The sequence below is a fragment of the Berghia stephanieae genome, chromosome 11, assembly GCF_034508935.2.
Source record: "Berghia stephanieae isolate SIO BIC M18660-M18661 chromosome 11, UCSD_Bste_1.3, whole genome shotgun sequence".
In the NCBI taxonomy this organism is placed as follows: Eukaryota; Metazoa; Mollusca; class Gastropoda; order Nudibranchia; family Aeolidiidae; genus Berghia; species Berghia stephanieae.
In genome coordinates, this window is record NC_088370.1 from 3,745,106 (window position 1) to 3,768,577 (window position 23,472).

At 35.2% G+C, this 23,472-nt stretch overlaps 2 long non-coding RNA genes across 2 annotated transcripts; one reads left to right on the forward strand and one right to left on the reverse strand.

Annotated features, from left to right (window-relative positions):
- The first annotated feature begins 789 nt into the window (after positions 1–789).
- On the forward strand, positions 790–5,287 carry LOC144957395 (uncharacterized). The gene is made up of 3 exons (XR_013642150.1): positions 790–2,071; positions 3,071–3,251; positions 3,581–5,287. It is a non-coding gene; the product is annotated as an uncharacterized LOC144957395 (long non-coding RNA).
- Positions 5,288–7,569: 2,282 nt separating this feature from the next.
- LOC144956278 (uncharacterized) lies at positions 7,570–15,089 on the reverse strand. The gene is made up of 4 exons (XR_013641931.1): positions 14,885–15,089; positions 11,953–12,065; positions 11,364–11,425; positions 7,570–10,285 (listed from the first exon to the last, which is right to left on the reverse strand). It is a non-coding gene; the product is annotated as an uncharacterized LOC144956278 (long non-coding RNA).
- Positions 15,090–23,472: the final 8,383 nt, after the last annotated feature.

Genomic DNA, 23,472 nt, shown 5'->3' on the forward strand with positions numbered 1-23,472 from the left:
GTGGCAAAAGAAACACATATTCATAAATACTCGATCATGCATCAAATAATGTCTAGATATGGATATTTTATGGAACAAAAGGTAAAATTTTCTAAAATTTATCAAAAGTTACAGTCTATCTATTTTTAGACCAGAGCAAATTATTGCGCTGGTGTGAACAAAACGAGAATTATTCGGAGCCTGATTTTCATAATAATTTAGCCTTATATTATTATTTCTGCAACTGTTAGATTTTATGTAAACATATTTTCAATACTGAAAGTGTATTGCCTACAACTCAAACTACAAAATTGGGAGACCTATATTGTGCGTAAATTATTCCGGTCCCTAACGGAAATCACTAGCAACTTGTTATTGTTTACGTTTGGGGCACCTAACTTTACTGCTCTATTATTATTATTATCGTTATTGTTATTATTATTATTATTATTATTATTATTATCATTATTATTGTACGGATTGGTGGTATTACTATTGTTGTATTTTTTTGTGGTTATTAATGGTATCAGTTTATTATTTGGTTCTATTTACCATTTTTTTCCCACTTTCATGTATGTCGTCATCTAATTGTTGATTTATTGTCGAAAGCCTAAGATTGAATAAACTTTGTAATATCGTATGGTAACTATCATTGTCGACGACATCGTCGTTGTCATCATCATCATCATCATCATTAACAACAACAATATTAACAAGTACTACAATAGCAATATATATATATATATATATATATATATATATATATATATATATATAATATATATATATATATATGACCGAATCATCTTTGCCCCACCACTGTAAATAGGCTAGAACCGCCACTGGACATAACTCTATCATTAGTACAGGTATAATAACAATTACGCAGCTATTTCCCATCCATTACATTCCTTCACAGTTCTACTAATACTAATAACTTTAACTCTCTCCTTACCGGTGATTTTCTTTATTTTCCCTAAATGGCTAGCTTGCCCAGCAGAAAAAATGATTTTTAAAACTGAAACAAGCTCTCTACAAAACAAATTTATGTTCTTATTAATTAAACAAAGATCATTCTTCAAAGTTTGTGACGTACAAAATAAATCTGAATAATTAAAAATGTCTATTGTGTCATAACAAACGTGACGATTTTGCTGTAGGTGGTAAGGAGAGGGTTAATTAAGTAAGTAATTCGATTGTTTTGATTTTTTAACCTTGGCTGGAGGAAGGAATAAAATGACAACAAATAATAAGAAGGAAAAAAATTCAGAATAGTCCTGAATAATTCCTCCCCCCATCCTGTTTCCATGATTATGATTTTAACAAAAATTGTGTTTCCAAAAACTTGGACAGAGTATTCTTCTTTGTTTATTTATTATGGGTTGCATCAATTTTGTTTTCCTTTGTTCTTACAGGTTAAGCCTTTTGTAAAGAACTGATGATACCAAATTTTCTTTTCTGTTTATAACTAAGGCCAGATATTGTATTTTTCAGTTACGGTATAATATAAATAATATAATATTCACTGAAAATAAAGTATGTTGCTGCTTGTTTTATTTTTTTTAAAGGGGTGAGATCTGAAGTAGATATTCTCTCAGCAATAAGGCAGAGTTAACCTTCTTGAATAAACTAAAATAAACGATATTACGGCGTCACTAAAGACATGAATGATATATATATATATATATATGCATTAAAAAATATTTTGAAGTGTCACAAATTACATCTTTTTTTATCTTTCAATCTCTTTTCACAACACACAATGGGTAATAAGCAACTCATTTACGTGAACATACCTACAAGTTTGATGACCCTTTGTAATGATTTGTTTTTTTGTTTTTGTTTTAGGCTACGCTTATTTGTACTACCACTGCAAATAACGCCAGAGCTTATTTGTACTCTTACTAAAAATAGAATTGCGTAATTACTAAAAATATAACATTTTATACGGATAGAACTGCAATATACAATGAATTATCTGGAAGTCAAAAAGTGACCACTTCATCTCATCACATCTATTATTACAAGTTGATTTTGACGGACTTTGGTAATTCTTCACTCTTTTCAAGTCACAGAATACTCAGTTTACAAGGTAAGCATACGAAATGCACATTTTAATTCATTTCTTATTTTTATAACTAAACATGCTTTGGGGTTGTGTGTTTGTTGATTGTGCATCAGCTGACGACACATTTGTCGCTACCGCGAATTACTTAACTTTATTACTTTATTTTGTGAAAAATAACAATAACAGGGCTTAAAAAAAATTAAAATACTAATTCCCCCCCCCCCCCCAAATATTTTAAATCAGCCTTCCATGTCAGGCGATTAAAACCAGGCGTTTCAATGTTCGATCCCCAGTCAAAAGGTTGCTAATTTTATCAAGATCAAGAGGTTTCGAGTACTCACGACATTCCAGGCTCAGGGTCCTTTAAAAAAAATACTTTTCATTCAGTTATTGTTATTATCTTTATTATGGCCGACACAGCATGCATCGTCCATACTTTTTCAAAACTTTTTTTTTGGGGGGGGGCTGTTTTTTTATATCGGAAAATTGGGTTTTGTATGTTATGTTCATGGAGAGAGAGAGAGAGAGAGAGAGAGAGAGAGAGAGAGAGAGAGAGAGAGAGAGAGAGAGAGAGAGAGAGGAGAGAGAGTAATATTTTATAATGATAAGATATCTGTAGTGGTAGTATTATTAGTAGTTTTGAAATGCCTATGATGATGACAATGTGAGATAATTATATTAGTGTGATTATTTTTATTATATTTTAAAAAATTACGTACGGCTATGTCGTAGTGGTATGACACTCGCTTTTGGACCGGAAGGTCCTGGGCTCGAGCCTCGCTCGGCGCATAGTTGAGCCCTTGGAAAAGGCACTTTGCTCACTTTCTCTCACCGGACTCAGTTGTAAAATGTGTACTTGGCCGTTAACTGCGTTGTCTCTGTCCGAAGAAATTGTAATATCGCCTAACAGACGTTATGTCCCGTTCAACATGCGAAGTGTTGCTGTTATAAACTTTAGCATTGGCATGTATGTGCCTATTTTGCTGTAGTGAATTAAATTTAATTTTTTGTTTTCATCGACAGCTAACATGAAAGAAACACTGTTGACGTTACTGGTGTCCTGACAATCCATAAAGATGCTGGCTCAAGGGCTATTCTGGCAAGGTGTGTTGAGGCAAACCTTTGCCTGTGGCAAAACTCATCAATCAGCAAACCATCATCTGGGCCAGCAGACCAGAGTGTCTGCATGCACTTTTTGACAATGGTTAGTAATGTTTTCAAATCTCCATTGCGCCTTTACATTTTTTATTGGTGATCAATAAAATAAATGCTCATTTTTCTAAATGAAAATGGCAAAGCATCATTTGAATTGAATTACTACTGAATGTATTAACTTAACGACAGACTATAGTTTGTTGCCAAGAGTTTGTTCTATGGATGTAAAACCAATGAAATTTCAAGTGTGTTGGTGTGAATAATGATCATTTTTTAAAAATTGCTATGTCTTTGACAAATGCATTTTATGACAATAATGCCATTTTCAAAAATTGCTAATGAAATGTGTCTCTTTTTTATTTCAATTTTTCCATCCAGAGCAGGATCAACCCTCTTTGTGGAGCTACAAAAAAAGTGGTGGCAAACAAGTAGTGTTGACTTTTTCTGTATTGAGGCGAAAGAGATTTTTATTCCAAGGGTTTGGGAAAGCAAATTGCTTTTTATTCAGAGCTAGTGCACTATTTAACTGTTTTATTGTCTAAAATAGAATTGATTTTGCAGTTCAACTTGACTAGATATCTAATTTTATACGACTTGTTTCTCAAGTAGAATAAAAAAATGAAAAATGAGGATAGCGTGCCATATCATATTTTGAAAAATCATTTAATATATCTAGAAATCATCTGTATAACCTATTGTATACAGTAAATAATTAGGTTTTGTGATTATAATGATGAATTCATAAGGTATGACATCATATTTGACCACAAAATTATTTTATCTCTGGGCGTAAAAAAATCAATTTTACAGCATTTTTTTTTATCTAAGGGGTATGGGTTAGTGAACCGATTATAATTTTTTTTAGACTTAGATCAATCTACAAAATTTTCGTTTTCTTGTCCTATTACGGTCATATTTTGAAAGTTTGATGGATCATTTCTTTTAGTTGTCTGCAAAATCAGCCTTTTAACTTTATGTCAAATTATAGAAAAAGCTTGCGCTTTCTCAAATGTCTGTTTTATGGCATTTGTCTGATTTTCTAGCAATCCTACCTCAATCATTTTCCTTTAAATTATCTTCAAATTTATTCAGAATCTTTTCTCTATGATGTGTTTTACATCATGATGTGCAGGTGGTTGGATGGGAGCATCACCCTTGAATCATATACCTATGATGTTCGCATGGGTGTACGATCCGGTAGTGATGTCGTTTCTTCTTCTCTTTACTAGCCTATCCTGCTTCTTTGGTTTGTGATTGTATTTTTGACAGGGGATATTTTTTTTCCTGTAAATCTTCTGCCTGTTTGTTCTTGGTTATTTATAATTTAGCTTATGATATCTTTAGGTTATGATTTTGATTGACATTTGTACTATTTTTGTTAGATTGCTTTTTTTTTTGTTTCAGCGGTCTCTCATATAACCTCAATTGTGTTGGAAGAGACCTAAAGCAACAAACAAACAAAAAAAAAAACATCATGATGTAAGTGTTTGGGGGTAAATTAAAATTTAGCAATTTTATAAATTTTAAAATTCATTTGTTCCTGTCGATCCGCGCTAAATTTTCAGTTGAAATCAAATAAAAATTCTAAAAAATTATTCCAAGAGTTTTCATGATATAGCTATTTATGAAAGAAACATTGTGTTTAAATTTGAAAGAAATTTATATGCTAGTTTTTGGTGCATCTATGTTAGAAATTTTAGGGTTTTACGTCTAATTTTAGCTTATGTTGCCCCTTAAAAAAGTTGTTTTTTTTAATTCAGTTATTTTTGGTGTTTAGCATCAAATTATACATTACATTATTCGTTCATGAGATATAATTAAAGAATTTTAGAACTATAAAGCATATTTGACCACTAAAGTAATTTTTTGGTGAATAACAGCAGATATTAAATTATTTCGCAATTTTTTTTCTTAGAGGTATGGGTTAGCGAATCGTTTATAATTTTTTTCCGAATTTGATCAATTTATAAAATATTACTGTTTTCTTGTTCCATATTGGTTATACTTGATGAATGTTGGCCTTTGTCTGCATAATTAGCTTTATTATCAAATTAAAGACAAATTTTTCATTTTCTCAAAATTTCATTGTGCGTCATTCTTTGATTTTCTAACATTCACATCTGGATTGTTTCCCATCAGATTGTCTTCAAATTTGGTCAGAATTTTTCTTATGATGTGTTTTGCATCATGATGGTTGGGTTTTGGGCTAAACAAAAATTTAGCAGTTTTATGAATTTTTAAATCAATTTTTTTTTCCTGTCATGTCAGTCACACCAAATTTTCACTAAGAAATCGAAAAAAAATTCTGAAAAATTTATTTTCAAGACTATTGCTAAACCTATCCATCTTGTTGTAAGAAACATTTTGTGTAAATTTGAAAGAGATCTGTTCGTTGTTTTTTTCTGCATCACTGTAAGAATTTTTGGGGTCTAATTTGAGCTTATATTGTCCCCCCTGGTGGTAGGGATTTGGTGGCTAATAGTATTAGCGCTGGTGTTAGGGACTCAGTAATAGCCATGTGGTAGGAACTCGGCGAGTAAAAGTGCTGGTGATAGGGATTCAACGAGTAAAAGCGCTGGTGGTAGGGACTCAGTGAGTAAAAGCGCTGGTCGTAGGGACTCGATGAGTAAAAGCTCTATGACTCGCTGAGTAATAGCGCTGGTGGTAGGGACTCGGTGAGTAATAACGCTGGTCGTAGGTGCTCAGTGAGTAAAAGCTCTATGACTCTGTAATAGCGCTGGTGGTAGGGACTCGGTGAGTAAAAGCGCTGGTGGAAGGGGCTCAGTGAGTAATAGCGCTGGTCGTAGGGACTCAGTGAGTAAAAGCTCTATGACTCAGTGAGTAAAAGCGCTGGTGGTAGGGACTCAGTGAGTTTTTGCGCTGGTGGTAAGGACTCGGTGAGTAAAAGCGCTGGTGGTAGGGACTCAAAGAGTAAAAGCGCTGGGTAGGGACTCGGTGAGTAAAAGCTCTATAACTCAGTAATAGCACTGGTGGTAGGGACAGTGTCAGTGAGTAAAAGCGCTGGTGGTAGGGACTCGGTGAGTTATAGCACTGGTGGTAGGGACTCAGTGAGTAAAAGCTCTATAACTCGGTAATGCTATTACTAATAGCACTGGTGGTAGGGACAGTGACAGTGAGTAAAAGCGCTGGTGGTAGGGACTCAGTGAGTAAAAGCGCTGGTGGAAGGGACTCGAAGAGTAAAAGCGCTGGGTAGGGACTCGGTGAGTTATAGCGCTGGTGGTAGTGGTAGGGACTCGGTGAGTAAAAGCGCTGGTGGTAGTGGTAGGGACTCGAAGAGTAAAAGCGTTGGGTAGGGACTCGGTGAGTTATAGCGCTGGTGGTAGGGACTCGGTGAGTAAAAGCTCTATGACTCAATGAGTAAAAGCGCTGGTGGTAGGGACTTGGTGAGTTATAGCGCTGGTGGTAGGGACTCGGTGAGTAAAAGCTCTATGACTCGAGTAAAAGCGCTGGTGGTAGGGACTCGGTGAGTTATAGCACTGGTGGTAGGGACTCAGTGAGTAAAAGCTCTATAACTCGGTAATAGCACTGGTGGTAGGGACAGTGACAGTGAGTAAAAGCGCTGGTGGTAGGGACTCGGAAGAGTAAAAGCACTGGTGGTAGGGACTCAGTGAGTAAAAGCTCTATGACTCAATGAGTAAAAGCGCTGCTGGTAGGGACTGTTTGTTTGTTTGTTTTTGAGGGTTTTACGGCGCTTGCAACACATCAAGGTCATATCAGCGCCAGTAAAAAGGAAGAAATGGGATAGTAAAAAGGGTAAGACAAAGGGGAATTTGTTCAAATGGGAAACAGATGTAGATACCAAGAGCACACCATCAAAGTACTTAGTTTAAGATCATCTAAAAGTCTCATCCAGACACAAGCACAGGTCCCGACTAAGAGGAATACACTCAAATGTTAACAAATCAAATATAAATATAATATGTAAATAAAACATAATACAGTACATAACAGAGAGATGATTTCCAATGAAAAAAATATCATCTCCCAAAACTAACTATACATTCGACTGCTTCCCTCTCAGCCAGGACCAGGACAAAACCAAGTAATCTCATTCCAAGACAAAGACAGAAAGCATGTTGGAAAACAGATATAAGGGGATAGAAGACACAGTATGAACCCCCCTGCCCACTATGGGAGGTCAGGAACCCCGCCCAGGTGGTAGGGACTGGGTGAGTAATAGCGCTGGTGGTAGGGACTCAGTGAGTAAAAGCGCTGGTAGGAATTCAGTGGTGTCACTGATTTTATGACATTAGAATATAAAGAGATTTACAACTACAATCGGACTAATGATTTTACAAAAGGTCCCCACAAAAGTATATCTTTAAATTATTAAACAAGTCTGTTGATTAAATTAAATTATAATTTTATTTTAAAAGATCAAGAAAATGTCAAAATAAAAATGAAAGTTTTGACAACCAAAATGTACCTATTCCGTAACATATAAAGACACACAAACAAATCTTGTCTTCTTGCTCCTCTGTAATCTTGACACAGCATTGCTCTGATGTGTATCATGAACACTACTTCACTCTATACCGATCACGACCCAACAAGTATTGAGAACAACCATGCTTCTCAAATTTGTTTTACATACAGGACTTTGCACTATCCTTTTGAATCTGGATAGAGACTTGACAGACTCAATTGTTAACGGGCACCTTTTTACTATCACACTCTTTTATTGGGATGTGATATTACGACTTATAATGTCCCTTTTTATTTCGTCACTGACCGACCACCTTTGAAATTTTGATATTCTACAACACAGTGTTTGGTCTCCTGTGTTATATTTGTTTTATTCTGTACCGACCTGTATAACACAGTTTCGGCCTTCTCTGTGTTATATTTTTATTGGGACATATAGGAACAGATTTGCCTTCTCTGTACTATGAATTGGTCACCCGTTCACGGACTGACACAGTACAGTAGCCTGCACTATGCCTTGCTATCTTCCGGCCCCAAACGTACTTCACACAATCAACCCTGCATTATGTGAAGGATAGCTAGTGACGTTTGGCGACTGAGAGACGTTGTCATTACAAGATAGCATAGCAACAGGTTTGAAAAATACCAACTTGTGGTTGCCTAAAGCTAATATCCCATTGAGACTTAAGCTCGTTCTACAGTAACGTGACAGCCCCCACCCACGTTAAAAATTTACTTTTTTGGTGGTTTATTACATGAAAATAAATTTTACGAATGGACAATGAGTAAAGGTATTAAGGGAATTCTGTATGAAATTTCCTGTGTAGAGTCACATTTGAAAAATTTCGCAGTCTAACTGTCTCTGTTGTGTCAAGGGCATCTTTATGGTCGCATGTCTCTGTTATCTGGAGTCCCTGTCTGGTCAGTCTGTGCGTCCATAACGTCTGTGGTCTCTCTGTCTGGTCAGTTTGTGTGTCCATAACGTCTGCGGTCTCTGTCTGGTCAGTCTGTGTGTCCATAACTTCTGTGGTCTCTGTCTGGGCAGAGTGTGTATTTATAATGTCTGTGGTCTCTGGTCAGTACGTGCATTTACAATGTCTGGTGTCTCTGAAAAGTCAGAAAGAGGGTTAGAATGGGGATTTGTCTGTATTAAGTCAGTCATGTCGACAATGTCAAAGTCTTTATCTTCAGAGACAAGAGTCAAAAATTGTTCCAACTGGGAGATTCTTTGCAGAAACTGATGTTCTACCATAACTTGAAACAAGCTATTGATCCTGTTTGTCACTGAAGATACAATTCGATACAGTCCTTCCTGTGTATTTGTCACACGTCATACTGGTACAGTAGAACTCGGAAATAGCGAGTTCGACGGGTCCACTCCTGATTACTCGCTATTTCCGAGTTCTCGCTATTCCCGAGTTGCCAGGAAAGGTTATAATATTGCTGGTTATTCCCCTCAGTGTGTAATTCGAGTAAAAGCCGTCGCCCCTATTTCAATTTCTTCACAGAAGTGGCAGAATGCTTGTTTTTGTTGTTGTTTTTTTGTTTTTATTTTCAAGTAAAATCATGACTAGAAAAAACAAGAACATAGAAGTGTGTGTGTGTGCGTGTGCGCGCGAGTGTTTGTATGCACTCGGCATGTTTGATGAGGTAAGCAAGCGCATCACTCAATCACTGACCCATTGAAATAATGGTTCCACACTCCCCTCTCTCGCTGATCGTGTCGTTCGTTAACGATGCTACTCGCTGACCGATGCTGCGAAGTGAGGCATGTTGACATGTGCTTACCTCGCGCGTCGCGTGGCACCACATTAGGTGAATAATTTACCCCCACCCCCAATACACACACACGCAGACAAAACCCAACCCCCACCCAAATTTGTTTCGCCTATTATGTACTACTACAGACTAGGCTACTATGTAATATTACTCGTAACGAAAAATAAGAAAAGAAAAGAGGCTAGGCTAAAAAGATTTAAATTGCCATTGTCTCTTGTTTTGCTTTACTTCGTTCGCAGTCCTAGGCTGGGGCAGGAAATGCTCGTTATTTCCGAGTTGACCTCTTTTTCATACTCGCTACTTTCATGCTAATTTTATTGACTCAAATAAGGGAAAAAAACGGGGATTTAGATTTTACTCGCTATTTCCGAGTACGTTACTTTCATGTTCTACTGTACAATGTCAGTTTCAGGTTGGTCATGGATTTCCAGTCTTTCGCCCGCCATGACCCTCATCATCTATGCACATAATATTCACAAGTGGATACAAATATCGATTTACTTTGTATGTTACATCCATAACAAACACATCACAAAAAACACTCAAATCACGCCTCATTCTTCCCGTTACTTAAAACAAATACTCAAAACCACCATCCTCATTCACACTGAACTTTGTTACACCTCCTTCCTCCTCTATCTCTCTCAGTAATTCCTGTACCGTCTCACCGTCCGTCCTGTCAATATCAGTCTTGAACAATCTCCGCTGCAAATCTTCGACATCTTTAGGCAATACATTTTATCCTTGGCTTGATTGAATGTATTGCCTAAGTTGGGTTGTGGACACCTTTGTTTTAGCCATAGCCTTCACTGTCTCATTCACGAGGGGCAGGCGATTCTCCGGATAAAGTGAGGATGGCTAAATGTAAAAAGAAAAAAGATTAAAAGTACAAAATTGTATGCAATAGCATTCAATTCAGACCTGCCAGCTAACAAAACAAAAAAAAAGCATTTTATTTTTTATTGACAATTTAAAGACAAAAATCTGCATATAAATATAAACCCATAATGCACGAGTTGTGTTTGTCACTCTAAAATACTTGAATGAACTAAAATGCAACAGGCGCTCATCAAATTCAAGGGTTAAATGAATGACTGCAGAATTCCCAAAAAATGTCGCTTCATTGTCTTTGTAACATTTTCATGGCATACAAAAACGCAATAGAGTGGTCACCATTTATAATTAGTCCTCAGAAATCAAGCACTTATAACTGCACCGTACTCATAGTCAAAGTCAAATTTTATTTTTAAAAGTCTATGGACAACCATCAAATCTTAAAATTCCTTATCTGGAACAAAAAATAAACAAAGACAAAAAAAAAAAGACCCAAAAAAATACCACCACCTAGATCTGCTTATATTGTCTTACAGGACTTAATAGCGCTTACAACATTATAAAAAGGATGATGATATGGTGACTGATTCAATAGGGAACAGTAGATTTCACGAGCACCTCAAAGATGTACCAATTTTGACATTACCTCAAAGTCTCACCGAGACACAAGCAAAGGATCCTGCTAAAACATTTACATAATGCAATAATATTCAAAACCTATAACTATAACAGTACATAACAGAGAGATGATTTACAGTATAAAAAATCATCTCAAGAAGAAAGGTACTGTATTTGACTGTCTGCATCCCAACTAAAGACCCCCGCAAGAACCAGGAAAAAAATGAGCAATCTTAATCCATAACAAAGACAGGGAGCAACATGGATTACACTCAATAGTGGGAGGGGGGAGGGACAATTAAGTACTGAAAATATAAAGTAACAAGAAAAGAAAAAATAATACATATTTATACAAAAAATTGAGTCTAATTGCGACTAAAATAGAATTTGCGATTAATTGTTGTCAAGTGTAAAATTTTCGGCAGCGAAAAACTGTAGGGACAAAATGTCGATGGAAAATAAGTATAAAATGAATGAGTCTTACCAATTTATCGCATGGGTGATTAGCCCCTGTAACCCTCAGAAGCCAGTATTAATTTCAGAGTCCTGCATGGTAAGAAAAACTTTTTATTACAAAATAATAAAATTATCCACAACATAGTATGATAAAATATTAATAGCGTTGTCACTTGCATAACTCAATTGTGAAGGATTTCAACATGCAGATTATAGAGCAATTGAAAATAAATCTTAATAAGACATTCAATAATAATACTAATCCAGCGCAATCAGATTTTTTGAACAAATCAAGTCTTTCACTTTTTAAAACTGTTCTGGTAATAGTTGAACTATTGTCTTGCTGCATTACATCGTGCAGCCCGCCCACTGAAGACTGTAAATGAGCTGCAGATAGGCACACATTGCCTCTTCCTCTGGATGTTTTAAAATTCAGAATCAGTTTGATTGCTTTATTAAAATTGTCTTGGCAATCAAGATAGAAAAGCTGATGGTGATAATTTACTTCCGAGTTATTCTGAAATATTATAACCTTGTGCATATAATATTTTCATTTTTTTAAAAATATGTAAAAGTAAAAAAACACCTCCTGCCCCCGTCCAAAAACAACCTCCTACCTCTGGTTAGGGCGAACTCCTTCGCTTGAAGTCAATTGCTTTTTGCCCTGCTTGCATTCATAGACACAAAAGTCATAAATTAGCCAACTTTCCTCAGGGTGATATGATGGAAGCTGAAAAACACGGAATAATATAAAAGATCATAACATAAATACCTAAATATTAAGTTTAAAAATTGCAATATTTTCTCCAACTGAGACAAAGGTGTTACAGTTCAGTACGTTAGAAGAATAAGAAAGTAAGTCGAGAGTTTTCTCGAAGAACTTAAATTTGTGACGTGGTACTCAAATTAGGGACTAGGTCAAAAGCTGAATGGAATGGCACAAATGGAAAGCCAAAGGCATGTTGTTTTCAATATTTAAAGTCAATAAAAATTCAAATTCTGTGCATTCTAATATTAGGCAAACAACTACAGACCACACTAAATTGAATTGTATTAAGTAAAAGGATCTTGTCACATTCAATCAAGCTGTCGAAAAATTACTTCATTATAATTGAAGTTCAGATCCCATGTTTGAAGCCGTATTAGGAAAATTCATGTATCTGTGTATAAGCCAAGTTTCATCAAAATCACAGTGGCAACGAGTGTCTAATATTTGCCACCAGATACACTCGTAAAATTTGAGTGTAGGCCTATTTAGCAAAATCATATATTAGGAATGGTTTATACTACATCATAAAGTAGCGCATGCCCGTCATCATCCTGCATCTTTTATATATATATATATATATATATATATAAATATTAAAAAAAGAATTGAGCTTTCATAAGCCGCAATATCCACCAAACATGCTCAAAGCACTTTACTAAGGATCCATGACTAGCAGCAACACGTAACAAGTAGAACGTTAGGCGATGTTTTTCTTCTGACAGACAACGCTCTTAGCGGATAGGAAATCATACACATGAGTACAGTGAGAGAACGTGAGTCCTTGACGAGGCTCGACCCCAGGACCTTCCAATCCGGAAGTGAGTGCCACACAGCCGCATATATCTTGGCTGTTCTTGAGAATTTGCCAAAGACCTACAAACTAATTAGTAAAAAGAGGGGAGATGGGCAGAAATAGACAGACAGATACACACTCAGAGAGAGAGAGAGAGAGAGAGAGAGAGAGAGAATAATATCAGTTGCCTGTGGTGTCAGTCCGTTTAGGAGTGAGGTGGCGGAAGAAGTAGTCTAGCACTAGTACTTGGGTAGTAGTAGTAAGTAGTAAATAGGGGAGGTCTTCTGCACGTTCCTTGAGCTAAGGAAAGTATTCCTTCAACTAACCTTAAAATAAAAAATAAAACCTTGTACATTTCCAACACTTGGACCTGCACTATGACCTATAACTAAAACTAACAAGACAAAAAAACCCCCCGCTAAGACTCCTCTCCAGTACCTTTCAATATTTCAAATTGAATTATAATGGCTGCGGAAAACTAAAACAATGGTCATATAAGGAAATTTACAAATCAATCAAGTTGTTCTACAGGTTTTAAAATGAAAATATGAAGTAACAAGATATCACTCTAATATAGTGACACCTAACACTAGACATCACACCAGCAGCAATGCTGAGCGGAGTAATTTTACTTTTTTCACTAGCAACCAAGTTGCCACATTGGATTTTCTTTCTTTACTTTTTTTTTTTAGTGTTCTGCTAATGTGCAATCTACATTTAAAATAAAAAGTGGCATCTTTCATTTCTTCTAATTCTTAACAGACACGATTATGTCCACTTCACATCTCAACAACAGGGACAATTTTTTTCACTTCTTGAGGCAGTTTTTTCTTCTTTTAAATTTCATTTTTTTAAAAGCTTCTTTATTGATTTGTTTATAAGTTCTATTGTTCTTCTTTTTATTATAATTTCATTGTCAATATCATTTTCATCAGCATACTTTTACAGTACTTTTATCATGTTATTCTTACGCTCTTACAATTACAGTACAGCAGAGCGATACCTAACGCAGACCTTTAAAGTGCTACTAAATTTGAAAAATTAAAATAAAACGTTTGACAAAAGATCCACAGTTCAAAAGCTAAAACAACTATAAAGTGAAACTACCTCGAGGCTCGAGGAACATCGGGGGTAAGGTCTCCCGCCCATACTGGGCACTGTGGGACTGGAAGTCTAGAGAGCTGCGCCGGTGGAACCCGTAATTTAGTTTCTTAAACGGTTCCGATCATTCAGGAGAGGCGTAGTACCTATCTAGTTGTAGTTATTAGTAGAAGAAGAAGAAGAAGAAGGAGCATGTTCAGGTTCAAGTTCAACCCTCTTAGTAGGCACTTGCAAGAATTTTTCAAAATAGTGGCTATGGGTATTAATTTAGCGTAGAAAAATAAAGGGGAGTGAAACATTAATTAGAGTGAAAAATTATCGCTCTGTCTCAACTGGTTAAAAAGTTATGACCGTTTATGTGGTGGAAAATCTCTATATATAGATAGCTTAATTAGTAATAGGAAAAAATGTGACCAAAGCACAGCATCCCAATGGATAATCACGTATAATTCAGAAACAGCTTCAGATACAACTTTGAAATTTTTACATGTGGTAAATCAACATCTCTGTAATACATTGCAAACAGAAAATGAATTATTTATTGAGAAAGAAAAGTATAGTTTAGAGCTGAGACAGCTGAAATCAAGGAGAAATAGATCACGACATAGAGTATCATACAAATGAATGACCTATTGGAATTTTGGAAAAGTCAATAATAAAATATTTATTCACATGAAGATAGACCAAATACACCACTGAATCGGCGTCATTTAGTTGTTCACTTTGAACTTTTCAAAATGAAAATAGACCTCATAAAAGCAAAGATATGAACTGACAAATGTTTGAGGTGGTGTACTCTTCTTAGTTGATAGAGATAGAGTGAGAATGACGAGAAATGAGTTGCCACTTAATTAAGGAAAAAAATTGTCGTATCTAGTTTACTTACCTTCTTTGTTGACTTTTTAATAAAAAGTACATTATTCTCATTTTCGAATGTTTTCAAATTGGAGAAAAGATGAGAATGTCTCGTTTACCGAGAGGGCCATTTTTTTTTGCTTCACATTTCTCAAAGAAAGACCGCGAAAAGTGGAGGCTGGTCGGCTGGTCCTTGAAAGCTCACAAATGCAACTTTAAACGCATAAGAGTGCTGGGAGTAGGTAGGGTAGAATCGGGTAAGTTCGCCGACGGGGAAATTCGCCGCGACCCTCCACCCCCAAGAAATAATGCTTGGTGAACATTTATCCTTACACCCCTCACGTTGGAATAGTCCATATTCAGAAGACAAGATGTGAATGTACGTATTGCTTCAGTTTGAAGGAAGCAAATGAGAAATCTTTAAGAGTTATAGCACTTCAAAATGACATGTAGTAATCAAGATGCTGTGACATCCTTGACTTTTTTATTGTAACGGCAACCCTACACTAACGTTCCCCTAGTTTGTGCAGTTGAATGTGAAGGCCCTGGTCACAAAATCAATGTTGTATTGACTTTGTGGTCATCCATATCCATTTTATTTTCATTATCAGTGTATATTATCATCAGAAAAATATTTCTAAAAATTTTAATACAATATTTCAAAAATCTATAATTTCGGGTAAATTCACCGGTACTCTCGGGTAAATTCGCCGCACATCACTATCATCATACTATAATTATTCCAAAGACGATTTTAGTGTGCAATAGACGCTGTGAGTTAGCACTAAAATATAACTAAGTTAAGAAAAGTAAATAATAAATATGTAAGTGGGTTTAATAACCACAAATCCGTCGACTCGGGTATGGATGGGCAGCAGGCTATGATCTTGTGATTGGCATTGTAATGTATCCACAGGAAGGGACTTTACACATACATCATCACACTCGATTCAAGTGCCAATAAATATGTGTTAATATTGTAGTATTGGATAATGTAGAGAGATTTGAGGACAAGAAGAGTTTAAGAAATGGAAATTGTTCCTCATATTGTCTTGTAGGAAGAAAAACTAAGTACAAAATCTTGCGGCGAAGTTACCCGCCAGTGGCGGCGAAGTTCCCCGACGTGCGGCGAATGTACCCGACAACAGTGGCAGTTTTAAAAGGACTTTTGTGAATAAAATACAATATAAATCTACGTTAACACTTCAAAAAAAAATATTTGATTGGCCAGGTAAACTTATTGTCAGTGTTTGGGTTGCCCAATTGGCAAATTGGCCTCCCACGGCCAGGGTTGCCAGTTTGGCATTTTAAATGCCAGATTCCAAAAATCTGGCATTTTTGAAAACCGTTTGGCATTAGAAAAATCATTTGGCATTTGGCATTTTCATTTGGCATTTTCTTTTCTTGTATATTATACTTCAAATGACACCTTTACTCTGCACTTGAACCAGATTCAACAAAAAACATCATAAGAAACACGAAACAGTAAGTTTTCTTAATTGTCAATAATTATTTAACTGTTTACGTATTTACCTTTCATGTTAATGTATTTCTTTTTCATTCTTAAGATCCAACCGCGGTGTAGTTGTGTAGCACTCCACTTAGTAGTCAGTAGGTAAAAAATTAGCCCAACAGGAAATTTAGTATAATTAAAAAAAAAAAGAAATAAAAAAAAAAAAAAAGATAAGAAAACACGCAAGCCACCAGGATATGATAGTAAATTGTCTATCAAAAGTGAGTAGTTTTCTTAGTGGGGGTGGGAGTCAACAGATTTTGGCATTTTTTGGAGTGTTTTTGGCATTTTTTGAGTCTTCCCCTGGCATTTTGTTGAAAAATAATCTGGCAACCCTGCCCACGGCAGGCCAGAAGTGGGACAGTGAAAAAAACGGCGAAATTACCCGAATTACCCTAGCTACAAAGAGGTAAAGGAGCGGTGGTTTGCAACTTTAAACACATAAGAGTTCTGGGAGTACAAATAGTGAAAAGCGGTAGTTTTCGCTATTTGTAGTGGTAGTACAAATAACCACTTCGTTTGTTTTAAGTGTTTTACGGCATTTGCAACACATTAAGGTCATATCAGCGCCAGTAAAAAGGAAGATAATGGGATAGTTAAAAGTTCTAGAATTCCAATTAAAGCACCCAAGAAAAGGTAAGACAAAGGGGAATTGGTTCAAATAGGAAATAGATATAGATTCCAAGAGCACACTATCAAAGTACTTAGTTTGAGATCACCTAAAAGTCTCATCCAGACACAAGCACAGGTCCCAACTAAGAGGAATACACTCAAATGTTTACTAATCATATAATATAATATGTAAACTAAACATAAAACAATGCATAACAGAGAGATGATTTACAAAGAAGAAAATATCATCTCCCAAAACTATAACCATACATTCGACTGTTTCCCTCCCAGCCAAGGATCAGGACAATAAGTAATTTCATTCCAAGACAATGACAGGAAACAATTGGAAAACGGGTATGGGGGGAAAGAAGACACAGCATGTACCTCCCTGCCCACTATGGGAGGTCAGGATCCCCACCCAGATTGTAATGATTTCATTCTCAAATAATATACATTCTGCGAAGGGCAGTCATTGACAATTCTTTTTCTAATGCTCCTGTTTTAACATTGGGTTGTGGGTTGAAAATATATTATCATATACAATCTGACACATTTTCATCACCAAGTCACTTCTAATATTTATCTTCCACACGATTCCTGTCTGTCCATCAATTATTGTTTTATCACTGAATTTCAAATGTGTGTACCTACCAACCGATTGCTAAATTTACAGGTCTGATAACCCAATTCTTTATGGGCTCATTGTTGTAATGGAAATCTCAAAAAAATTATCCATTACAACAATATTAAACTAGCCCGTAAGTGGGTTTGGATGTCAGACCTGCATAAGGTACACGTCGGTACCAACGCATCAATCTGATATTATGTCGGAATGTACAAGAGGAAGAAATTTCTTTTTTAAAGTCAGAGTGATAAGAGTGAAGAAATTTTTAATTTTTTAAAAAAAGTTTGAGAAACAAATCTGAATGTACTCGAATAAACCATTTATTTCAATCAAAGTGTCTGAGTTGAGCTCAAAAATTAAGGTTTAAACATCAAGTTCATCTTGGCATAATACTGGTTTGAGGCAATTGATGACAAATGTCCAACATTTCAAACTGATTTATAGAATAATTTGTTTGCCAGTGACCTTTATGTTTTAAAAAACAAAACAAAATTCTACCCCCTAACCCCCCCCCCCCCCCCCCCAAAAAAAAAAAAAAAAAAAAAAAAAAAACCAAACAAACAAAACAAAAATATCGCCCCCCCTCCCAAAGAAAAAGAAATCAAACAAACAAACAAAAACCACGCACAAAAAGTATTCATCATCATAATTTATTTGGGCACACATATAATATAAATATTATTATTATGTTAAATAATCAAAATGTCAAAGAAAACAATTTTTAAAAAGAATTAAAAAAAGAAAAAGAAGTAAAGATAACATAATAAGAACAAAACGCCACTCAAAAACAAAAATTTAATGACATACGATAATAGACTGGATTAAAAATTTACAATGTTATATATTAATAATATTATCCACACTGTTTTGGTTTTTCTTTCAGTTTTAAGAAAAAACAATCATTTGATTTTTGATGTTTTTTCATGACTATGGCTTTACTGATGTACTCTGAAAATAACAAAACAAAAAACAGGTATTTCAAATTTGTAGCCAGAGAACTCGTCCCTCGATCGATTAAAATGACTCATATCTTGGTAATAACTTTCAAAACTGAGACAAAAAAATTAACAAAACATGAAAAAAAAAATCAAACAAACAAAATAAAAACAACAAGCACAAATACAATTTTTTTTTTTTTGGTAAAAACAAATAAACATAAAAACAAACAAAATAAATAAAAAAACAAAAAAAAAACAAAAAACAGGATAAGATAGTACAGATCTTTTAAAAAAATATTTTGTATGGGACAAATAAAGCAAATACATGCACGTTGAAATCTCAATATTATAACATAGTTTTTACAGTTACCTTTTCCCAGATACTCTCAATTATAAGAATGCTTGGAAGAACATTTGAATTAATTTAAGATAAAAGATCGTTTTGTCAAAGGGTAGAAAAGAAGAAAAAAAGAAAAGAAGACTATACCAAATTAAAAGATAAAGAACCGATGGGATAAATTGACAAGGAATAAAATAGAAGCCCAAACAAAAAGATCCATTTATGGTAATATTGATTAATCTGACATCGATATGTTGCCAAATTTGAGGTAATTGTTAGGATAAAAGCGGGTAACTTTGCCACTTTTTTCACTTCAAGTCTGTTGTGAGCAGCCAATATGCCAATTGGGTAACTCGGATACGGACAATTAACTGTATTATGAAGTGTTTACATAGATTAATATTATATGTTAGTCACAAGAGCTCTTTTTTACTACCGCCACTGCAGTCAGGTGACGTCGCAGCGAGTTTATATATTTATTTTTTTCCCCTACAAGACAAAACGGCCAAAAATTTCCATTTTTTAAACACTTTTTGTCCTCAAATCTCTTGACATTATCCAATGCCTCCTATTGATAAATATTTAATCGTGTGATGATGTATGTTAAGAGGCTTCCTGAGGTCACATGACAATGCCAGTGCAGAGTTACAAGCCCATCTTCAACTGAGTTGACTGATTTCTGGTTTTTATTCCCACTTACATATTCATATTTTCTTTTCTAAACTTACTTAGATTGACATATCTATGACATTATTTCAAAATTATATACTTTCAGGTAAATTCGCCAGACATCATTATCATTGTACAATAATTATTCCAAAGATATAAGTTGTTATCAAGCAGAATTACGCTGCTCGATAAATACTTATATCTTCGGAATAATTATTGTACAATGATAATGATGTCTGGCGAAAGTGCTGGCAAATTTACCTGAAATTATATAATTTTGAAATGTCATAAATATTTTAGAAATAGGTCATTTTATGATGAGAAATCTACTCTTAAAATGAAAATAAAATGGATATGGATGGCGTCATTGAAAAGAGCATTGATTTTGTGACCAGGGCCTTTATAGTCTAGTGATCAAATCAGGGGAGTTTTGGTCTAGAATTGCCGTTTCAGTGGAAAAGTCAAGGATATCACAACGTCTTGATTATGACAAGTCATTTTGACGTCCTATAACTTTTTAAGATTTGTCATTGGTTGCCTGCAAACTGAATCAATTCTAAAATTCATGTCTTGTCTTTTGAATTTGCACTATTTCAATGCTGAGGGGTGAAAGGATAAATGTCTACCGTGCATTATTTCATGGGGGTTGAGGGTCGCCGGGAATTTACCCGCCGGCGAAGTTTCCAGAATTTACCCTAATATAACTTAAAATAAATCGATCAGAATGGTATATTAATATCAAATAAGATTACCATAGAGAAAGCAAAATAAGAGAGAAGTTGAGAGAGAGAGAGAGAGAGAGAGAGAGAAGAGAGAGAGAGAGAGAGAGAGAGAGAGAGAGAGAGAGAAGAGAGAGAGAGAGAGAGAAGAGAGAGAGAGAGAGAGAGAGAGAGAGAGAAGAAGAGAGAGAAAGAGAGAGAGAAAGAGAGAGAGAGAGAGAGAGAGAGAGAGAGAGAGAGAGAGAGAGAGAGAGAGAGATTTGACACATCGTTTATTAAAGTAAGAAAGAGGGGGAGAAAGGGAGGAATAAAAACAAAATTTAACAGACGGCCTTTTCGTCCAATTTTACCCTGTGTAGTGACAGGTAATGTAAGATCACTGAAAAATAAAATTGATGAACTGTTTTCACTGTGTCGTTTTAATAGTGACTATCGTCAAGCCTCCATAATAGCGTTAACAGAGACTTGGCTATCTCCTCACATACCATCATCATGTTTTAATATTGAACAATATTCACTATTTCGAGGAGATCGGACTAATGTAAATAAACGAACTGGGGGTGGGGTGTGCACATATATTAACAACAAATGGTGCCACCCCAATAACTGTCAGATAAAGAAAATGTATTGTGACGATAAAATTGAATTTATTACTGTTTCGTCACGACCATATTACCTACCCCGGGAATATACTCATGTCATCATCATCAACGTCTACATTCCACCATCATCAGACAACACCACAGCGAAAAATATTTTGAGGAAAGAAATACAGGACATTCAAATTAAGTCACCCGATGCCGTATTGATGGTCACTGGCGATTTTAACCAATGTAACGATTTTACTCTCCCGGGACTTCATCAATACGTGGACTGCGAGACAAGGGACAAAAAAACATTAGATTTATTCCTGTGTAATATTAAAAATAGTTATAAATGTTTACCCCGTGCCCCATTAGGTTTATCTGACCACTGCATGCTCTTGCTACTCCCCACCTACCGCCCTGTTTTTAAACGTGTAAAACCAGTAAAGAAAAGTGTACAGATCTGGAATGGAAGTGTGTGTGAAGATTTGCGTGGTTGTTTTGAATGCACTGACTGGAATGTTTTTATCGAATCATGTGATAGTGTGGATGAGCTGAATGACTGTGTGAGTGAGTATTTAAAATTCTGTGAACAGCTAGTGTCTTGTAAAAAAGAAATAAAATATTATCCTAACAACAAGCCTTGGATAACAAAAGATCTAAAACTTTTATTGAACCAAAAGAAAACTCTCTATACTAGTGGAAACAAAAAAGATCTGAAAACAAAACAAAAAGAGATAAAGAGGGTAATATCTAGTTGTAGAGATAAGTACAAAAATAAAATTGAAAAATGCTTTTCTTCTGGGGATATAAGGGACACGTGGCGGGGGCTTAAAACTGCTGTGAACTATAATCCAAAGCCCACGATTATATCAGAAGATATCGAAATTGAAACTTTAAATAAATTTTATTCACGTTTCGACACAGCAAACAAATTTGATATTGAAAATGAAAAACATAAATTAGACAGGGCTTTGGAAGATGAAATGACTATTGAGGTCAGTGAAGAGGAAACGAGATTCGTATTTTCGAAACTAAACGAGAGGAAGGCTGCTGGGCCGGATGGATTGAAAGGAAAACTATTAAAAGAATGTGCCCACCAGCTTTCCCCCATTTATACACATATTTTTAACTGGTCCCTCCAATGCGTTTCAATCCCTGAAATTTGGAAAACTTCAAAAATTATTCCTGTTCCAAAAAAAGAAAAACTTGAAACTATGAACGATCTCAGACCTGTTGCACTGACTTCAATAGTCATGAAATCTTTAGAAAAACTTGTTCTTGTTAAAATTAGGAATCAGTTTATGCCATTGAGTGATAGTCATCAATTTGCTTACAAACCAGGACGTGGCGTAGAGGATGCCATTTTGCTGTTTACAAACAACATCTACAGGCATCTAGATCACGCTAGGAGCTATTGCAGATTGCTTTTTGCAGATTTTTCTTCAGCGTTCAATACAATGCAACCTCAGTTGGTTGTTCAAAAATTGACTAGTCTGAATTTAAACAAGTATATAATTGCTTGGGTGCTCGAATTTCTTACGGAGAGAGCACAATATGTTCAATTAGGGCAAAACAAATCTTCCTGTATAACTACAAATACTGGTGCTCCTCAAGGTTGTGTATTGTCCCCTGTATTATTCACAATATACACGAATGACTGTAGAAGTCAAAACCTGAGTGTACCTTTAATAAAGTTTGCAGATGACACCGCTCTTCAAGGCCTCATAACAAATGGCAACGAAGTGGCTTATAGGCAAGAAATTGATAGATTTGTGTCTTGGTGTGATGCCCACCACCTAGAGCTTAACATAAGCAAGACAAAGGAGCTAGTGATTGACTTTAGGAGAGTGAAGGAACCGATAGAACCGTTAAAATTAAAGGACCAATTCGTCCAGCGAGTTCCTCACTACAAATACCTTGGTGTAACGATTGATGACAGGCTCAAGTGGGATGAACACTTGAAAATAATTAGGCATAAGATGTGCAGACGTACATATTTTTTATCGAAACTCTCTCAGTTTAGAATAGATAAAACCCTCTGCACATTATTTTATAGAGCAGTAATCGAAAGTGTTTTGTCATTTTGTATAACAGCTTGGGGAGGCAATTGCTTAGCAGTGGAAAGGAACAAAATAAATTCAAATATTAAAAAATCCATTAAACGCTATATAAATGATGTTGACGATGTAGATCTTTTATACGAGAAATTTTGTATAAATAAAATAACTAAAATATTAAATGACCAGTATCATCCACTAAGACCATCAATTATTATGTCAGAAAGAAGTGGTCGCCCTTTCTCTATTTCAACGAAAACAGAGAGACACCGAAAATCTTTTCTGCCGTCCAGTATTAGGCTTTATAACAACAAGCAATAATCATTTTATATAATTATTTCTCATTTTTACTTTTTTAAAATATAAATATTAATTTATTAATTTATTTGTTTTGCAATCTTTTCAATTTTCAATTTATGGTGACAGTTTTAACTATTTTACAGTGTTGAAATTATTCATATTATAAAGCGCAGCTCTGGTTATAGAGCTGCTCCTTTTTTATATATATACATCCTATTTCCATTGTATTTTTATATTATGTGTAAATTATAACACGTCT